This window comes from Rhinoderma darwinii, chromosome 3 (genome assembly GCF_050947455.1).
Source record: "Rhinoderma darwinii isolate aRhiDar2 chromosome 3, aRhiDar2.hap1, whole genome shotgun sequence".
Classification (NCBI taxonomy): domain Eukaryota; kingdom Metazoa; phylum Chordata; class Amphibia; order Anura; family Rhinodermatidae; genus Rhinoderma; species Rhinoderma darwinii.
The window spans coordinates 332,039,525-332,047,826 of NC_134689.1; positions in this window are offsets into that span (position 1 = coordinate 332,039,525).

Below are 8,302 nucleotides of genomic sequence, written 5' to 3' on the forward strand. Positions count from 1 at the left end.
GCAGTTTTGAGAAATATCCCACATGTGGCCCTAGTGCGGTAATGGACTGAAGCACCGGCCTCCGAAGCAGAGGAGCACCTAGTGGATTTTGAGGCCTCTTTTTTATTAGGCACCATGTCCGGTTTGAAGAGGTCTTGTAGTGCCAAAACAGTGGAAACCCCCCAAAAGTGACCCCATTTTGGAAACTAGACCCTTTCAGGAATTCATTGTAGTTTTCTTGGGGTGCATGCAGATTTTTGATCAGTTTTTATTCTATTTTTAGATGGCGTGGTGACTAAAAAACATCAATTCTACTATTGTTTTTTATTTATTTATTTTTTTGCAGCGTTCACCGTGCGCTATAAATGACATATTCACTTTATTTTGTGGGGCGATACGATTACGGTGATACCATATGTTTATAGTTTATAAGAAACGACACCATTTATCAGTGCGACGCTGGCCTGTGCAGAAAGGATTGCTTCACAGCAAAATATCTATGAATTATTTTTTATATTTTTTACCCCATTATTATACCGCTTGACTATGCCCCTTTTGTACTCTGCCCAGCTTACAAATGCCCCCACATTATAAATTTAAATTCCAGTAATACTCCAAACAAAACTACTACCAAGCAAAATCCACGCTCCAAAAGCCAAATGGCGATCCCTCCCCTCCGAACACTACAGCGTGCCCAAACAGCAGTTTACTTCCACATACCCGGGGGAACCCTTTTAACAATTTTTGGGGTGTGTGTCTCCAGTGGCACAAGCTGGGCATGACATATTTGCCACTGAAATGGCATATCTAGGGAAAAATTTAGATTTTTTACTTTGCACCAACCGCAGCGCAATCATTTATGGAAAAGACCTGTGGGGTGAAAATGCTCACTACACCCCTTAATAAATGCCTTGATGGGTGTAGTTTCCAAATGGGGTCACTTCTCAGGGGATTCTTTTATTACTTCACATCAGAGCCCTGCAATTGTGAACCAATACTTTGTAAATCGCCAAATTAGGCCTCTATTTCGCATGGTACTCTTTCACTCCTGAGCCTGGTCGAATGTCCAGGCAAAAGATTAGGGCAACATGTAGGGTGATTCTAAAACCGGGAAACACAGCATAATAATTAGAGAGCTGTTTTGTTATGGCGGCACAAGCTTGGCACCACATATTGGCATATCTATGGAAAAAAATCCCATTTTCACTCTGCAACATCGAGTGCACACTAATTCGTGCAAAACACCTGCGGGGTTAACATGCTCACTACACCCCACTTTGAGGGGTGTAGTTTACAAAATGGGATCACTTCTGAGGGGTTTCCACTGTTTTGTTCCCACAAGGGCTTTGCAAATGCTACATAGCGCCCAGAAACCAATCCAGCAAAATTTCAACTCCAAAAGCCAAATGCTGCTCCGTCCCTTCTGAGCCCTGCCGTGTGCCCAAACATCAGTTTATGACCACAAATGGGGTTATGCCGTACTCGGGAGAAATTGCTTTACAAATGTTGGGGTTCTTTTTCATTTTTCATTTGTTGAGAAAATGAAAAATGTTAAACTTAAGCTACATCTTATTGAAGAAAAGGGATAGTTTTTATTTTCACTGCCCAATTCTAATAAATTCTATGAGACACCTGTGGGGTCAAAATGCTCACTACACCACTAGATGAATTCCTCAAGGGGTGTAGTGTCCTAAATGGCGTCACTTTTTGGGTGTTTTCACTGTTTTGGTCCTTCAGGGGCTTTGCAAATGTGACATGGCCGCCGCAAACCATTCCTGCAAAATTTGAGCTCCAAAAGCCAAATGGCACTTTTTACCTTCTAAGCCCTGCCGTGTGTCCAAACAGCCATTTATGACCACATGTGGGGTATTGTTTTACTCAGGAGAAATTGCTTTACAAATTTTGCAGTGCTTTTTCTTCTTTAGTCCTTGTGGAAATGAGAAAAAATTCGCTAAACCTACATTTTCTTTGAAAAAATGTAGATTTTCATTTTCATGCCCTATTCCAATAATTTCTGCAAAAAACCTGTGCAGTCAAAGTGCTCACTATACCCCTAGATAATTTCCTCAATGAATGCAGTTTCCAAAACGGGGTCACTTTTGGGAGGTTTCCACAGTTTCGTCCCCTCAGTGGCTTTGCAAATGCGATATGGCCTCCGCAAGCCATTCCTGCTAAATTTGAACACCAAAAGCCAAATGGCGCTCTTTAAAAAGCTAAAAAGAAGGCCCCAAAATCCACTAGGTGCTCCTTTGCTCCTTTGGGCACGGTGTAGTGTTCGGAGGGGAGGGATCGCCATTTGGCTTTTGGAGCGTGGAGTTTGCTTGGTAGTAGTTTTGTTTGGAGTATTACTGGTATTTAAATTTATAATGTGGGAAAATGTAAGCTGGGCAAAGTACATTAGGGGCATAGGTGGTATAATAATGGGGTAAAAAAATAAAAAAATAATTCATAGATATTTTGATGTGAAGCAATCCTTTCTGCACTGCCCAGTGTCGCACTGATAAATGATGTCATTTCTTATCCCCCTATTGGTCCACACTCGGCACCTTTACAGTTTGGGGAATTTTGCAGGGAAAGTGTTGTATGGATACGGCAAAATGCGGGAAGCACTAGCTTTGCATGATGTATCCATACGGCAAAGGAAGGGGGAAGGGGTTAAAACAGAAGGTATTTTAAACAATAATGATTAAGCAATTTTTTAAGTTTTCCCATTGTCGCATTCACAGAGTTACAACTTCTTATTTTTCCCTCAACATAGCTGTATAAGGACTTGTTTTTTTGCGGGACAAGTTATATTTTTAAATTGCAGCATTTTGGGTACATATAATATATTGATTAACTTTTATTAACGTTTTTCGTGGGGTAATGCAAAAAAATCTGAAATGTTGCCATTCTTTTATGCGTCTTAAATTTACACTGTTTACCGTTTGGTATAAATAACATAATAACTTGATTCAGCAGGTCGTTATGATTGCGGCGATACTAAATGTATATAGTTTTTTTCATGTTTTTTTTTTACCACATTTTCAGAGCCATGGCTTTTTTATTTTTCTGCTGACATAACTGTATGAGGGCTTGTTTTTTCTGGGACGAGTTGGATCTTTTAATAGAACCATTTTTACTTACATATAGTTTATTGATTAACTATTATTAACTTTTGGGAGGGGGAATGGAGAAAAAATAGCAATTCCACATTTATTTTTTGCATTTTAAATCAACACCGTTCACCGTGTGATGAAAATAACATCTTACTTTTATTCTATGGTTTGATACGATTACGGAGATATCAAATATGTATAGGTTTTTTCATGTTCTACTGCTTTTGCATAATAAAACCACTTTTAATAGAAAATAATTAACTTTTGCATTGTTGTGTTCAAAGAGTCGTATAACTTTTACATTTTTCTGTCAATGCAACCGTATGCAGGCTGGGATATAGTTTTGATTAGTATAATTTTGCGGTACATGGGACTTATTAATTAACTTTTATCAAATTTTTTGGGCATGGGGAATAAAAACAAAGAAATTTTGCATTTTCACTTATGTCGTCCACCATGTGGTTTAAATAACATGTTAACTTTATTGTTCGGTTGTTTCGATTAGGGCAATATGATATAGGTGATTTTTTGTTCATTTTTTTACACTTTGACAAAATAAAACTATTGTTTTTATGCAAAAATTGATTTCTTTTTTATTTACTGTGCAGTTTTTAAATAAATATTATTTGACATTAAAGTTTTTTTCCCACAAAACACATGTATATCCTATCCACGGGATAGAGAATACATGTGTGATCGCTGGGGGTCCGACCGTTGGGACACAGAGAACGGGGGGTGTCTAGGGGCTGATTACTTATGTGATTTCTGTACTAGGGTGACTTGTCACTTATGTAGCCTTGGGGGCGGGGCTGATTATCTGATTATCTGCCCCTAGTACAGAGATCATGTCAACTCATAAGTCATAAGAAAAAGGCTGGAAAAAAATTCATATGGCTACTAGACATAGACAGACAGACACACTCATACAAATTGTCACACTCACACTTCAAACTCAGCTCAGCTCAGGAGCCGGAAGACAATAGAAGCGCCGCACGGCCAACGGGGGTTGAGAAAGTGGGAGGCGTATACAAATACTGTCTCTGAGTTTGACGGCCGGGCAGCGCAAGCTCCGCACAGAGCGTTATGACGCTGGAGTGGCCAGCGTCAGGATGTTGTGTGCGCTAAGGGCGGGCCAGGCAACCCACTATGACTTATATACGAGCGGCCCACCAGTCCCAGTAATGTCAATGGCCAATCCGCCCCTGGTGGAGTGGCAATTTTGTTCCCTTAGGGTATATTTACACGTAGCGGTTGAGGTGCAGTTAAAAAAATCACACACGTTTTTTTACGATTTGTTGTGGTTTTGTGATGCAGTGATTGGCCACAGTTTTCATAGGTGAAACATGTCAATTAAATGTGTTTCACCCAGAAAAAACATTTGGCGACCATTTAACGCATCACAAAACTGCGATGCGTTAGATGCAAAATTTTCAAATGTGGTTATCAATCCACACCTCAACTGCTACGTGTGAATATACCCTAAGGTTTATGTAATGGTTTACAGATGGATATTGCGTGTCAGAGACACGCAGGACTCGCTCTCACTGAACCCGTCAGATCCGCGGGACTGACGGATTCAGTGAATAGCACTAGACACAGCTGCTCTGTATATAGAATACAGAGCAGCTGTATCTCAAAAAGTAAAAATAATTTTTAATAAAAAGTGCTTGTAAATTTACATCAATCACACTAATACACTTTTTTATTAAAAAATAAAAATTTGCCTTGCAAAGGTGTACATAGCCTTTAATATAACATCTGGCTGCCCTAGAAAAACGCCATGAAAAATACATCAAAACGCTGTGTGTGGGATCAGCCTCAGGAAAATTACAAGTTGCAATTTTCCTGTAACTCATAGACCAGCTGGTGTCGTTTTGGAGCGCTAGCCTAGATGCTATGTATCGGGGGAAATTCTGTGTCGGTAGTGGGGGTCTATAAATCCATTGTGTATCCTAGAATTTGCAAATGCTATATATCCGGAGGAAAAAGGTTATAATGTAATAAGTGCAAGGGGGCCCTTATTATTAAACTATATGGGGCCCAAACTGTTATCATGGCAGCCCACACTCAATTTGTTAGAACAGGCTCAATATTCTTATAATCTAAAGAAATGCATTAATTTAAGGGGTTTCTGTGTTTTTGTTTTGATAAATCTTGTGCAGAAAATACATACCATAAACTTACATTACTGATTCTTGACTATTCCACCACTGATGCTTTGTAGGGTACCCTGATGCTTTTTTGTTTATTATCTGGTGCCATGTCTGTCGTCCATAGCAATGTCAAATCACGCTATGGTAATGTGACAACGTTATGGACGATAAACTATGACACCAGTTATAAAAACAAAATAAGCATCGAAGGGACCCAGGAAACCATCAGTGGTGGACCTGCCGAGAATCAGCAATGTAAGTGTAACTCTGACAACGTTTCTTATGTTTTTATTTCCTGCTAATAGAAGCTTTTTGAAACTAAACAGAAAACCTCCTGAATTACAGAATAGCCGGCTAGTCCACATTACCATGTGTGACCTGCCACTCACCTCTTCTGCTGCCACAGTGGGATTTGCAATGGGCTGCAAAGTGTTCTCCGTTTACTGTGTGCCAATTCCGTGAGGAAAGAGGTGAGAAGCCATGACCAAAATGTATGTATGTGTAAAGTGCATGTACGTACGTAGTAGGTGTATATTATCTGTAATTGCATTTAGGATGTGAGTGTGTCTGCTTGTATTACGTAGTGACAATATATGTCTGCATTGTGTCAGTATAATTTGGGATTTGTTCGGTTGTATTTTTTATGCACCTTTTAAATTATTCTAGCTCTGTTTTTAATACCATCTTTTAACCATGGCTGGATTTAAAGCTCATTTACTCCTGCTGCCTTTATACGGACAAAGCAATTTTGGCCATGGGACCGGTGTTGTGGCCAAAGTCGCCGTGTAGCCGCAGCCTAGTACTATAATATATATCTATTTATATGAGAGATGATGATAGATAGATAGATAGATAGATAGATAGATAGATAGATAGATAGATAGATAGATAGATAGATAGATAGATAGATAGATAGATAGATAGATAGATAGATAGATAGATAGATAGATAGATAGATAATTATATCTTTATATAGATAAAATTATATATAAATTATATATCTAAAGCGATATACACAAAGATCGCTATGGAACCAGCTTTGGAAAATTTGCTCTCCAAAAGCCAGTTTGTGCACCATTCCCGGTAAGCTCTGTCTTGCACCCAACGTGTGTGAAATGCACACATATTTGGTATCGTTGAAGTCGGCAGAAGTTGCCAAATATGTATTCAGGTGTGTTTGGCCAGTGGAATGCACCAGATGGCAATAAAGGTCACCTGAATTCACATATTTGCAAAAAAAAGCCTGTTTTAATTTTTTACATCAAAGTCAACGAATTGTCAGGAAAAAAAACAGAGGGCTAAAATCTTTTATATGTCACTAAACTAATACCTTGGGGGTCTAATTTCCTAAAAAGAGTAATTTTATGGGGGTGTTCACAGTGTTTTGGCATATCACAACGTCTGTAATGGTCGTATGGTGTCAGCTGTGGAAAATTTGCTCTCCAAAAGCCAGTTTGCGCACCATTCATTGTAAGCTCTGCCTTGCGCCCAGCATTGAAGAAATGCGCACATATTTGGTATCGCTGAAGTTGGCAGCAGTTGCCAAATATGTATTCAGGTGTGTATACCCAGTGGCATGCACCAGATATATAAAAAAATCATCTATAATCACATATTCACATTTTTCTTCAATGTATTTTCCTTTTTTACCTTTACATTTTAAAAAAATTTAAATATATCACTTCATTTTTTTACACAATATGAAAGCCCAACATGTTCTGAGAAAAACAAGACCAAATACATGTAGGTTGGAAGAATAATAGAACGTTCTGCTTTCAAATTGGCACATGGCTAAGGCCTTATTCACACGAACGTGTTTAAGGTCCGTGATACGCGTGAAAATCACGCGCGTCGCACGGACCTATGTTAGTCAATGGGGCTGTTCAGACAGTCCGTGATTTTCACGCAGCGTATGTCCGCTGCATAAAACTCACGACATGTCCTATACTTGGCCGTTTTTCGCGCATCACCCACCCATTGAAGTCAATGGGTGCGTGAAAATCGCGCATGGCACACGGAAGCACTTCCGTGTGTCGCACGTGATTCGCGCAACAGTAGATAAAGAAATGAAGGAAAAAATAAAAGCACCTCATTCATTTCTTTTTCTAAACATCAAAACCGCGTGTCATAAGGATGGCATATGCGTGAAAATCATGCAGCCACGCAGCAAACACTGATGACACACGGAACTGCAACGCTCAAAAAACGCAGTGTTTTTTGCGTGCGCAAAATGCACACGTTCATGTGAATAAGGCCTAAAACTTGAAAAAGGGCCTCGTCAGGAGGATGGGGGGTAAACCCTCTGGTCAGGAAGTGGTTAATGTGACTGTTAGGGGGTTATATATTTTTTTGTAAATATTGTTTTCTGTCTTCAATGACCTTATACGGCCCTATAAACCGGGGAGCAAACTTCTTGGACGGGACCTTAAGGCGCAAGTTCTTAGACGATAACCACACCAGATCCCCGACCATAAACAAGGGGTTAGCAGAACGTCTTCTATCAGCCTGAGTTTTTTGTATGCTCTGGGACGCCTCTAGGTTCTTCTGAACCTGGGCCCAGACTGTGCACAGTTCCCGATGAACGAGCTCTACCTCGGGATTGTTGGAACTACCAGGTGAAACAGAGGAGAACCGTGGATTAAACCCAAAATTACAGAAAAAGGGGGAGACCCCTGACGAGTTACTGACCCAGTTATTAAGGGAAAATTCGGCGAGGGGAATGAATGAGACCCAATCATATTGACAGTCAGAGATAAAACACCTTAAATATTGTTCTAGAGACTGATTAGTCCTCTCGGTTTGGCCATTAGTTTCAGGATGGAAGGCAGAGGAGAAGGACAGATCAATCTCCAACTTTTTACAGAGGGCTCTCCAAAACAAGTAGGCACAGGGACGGAGATGGGTGAGGGACCTGGTACCCTGGGACAAGACAGCCCCCACTCCCACCTCGGATGCGTCAACCTCCACGATAAATGGCTCCATTTGGTTGGGCTGGACCAGCACCGGGGCCGAGATAAAGCACTTCTTAAGGACCTCAAAAGCCTGGACAGCCTCAGGAGGCCAGTGGAGGAG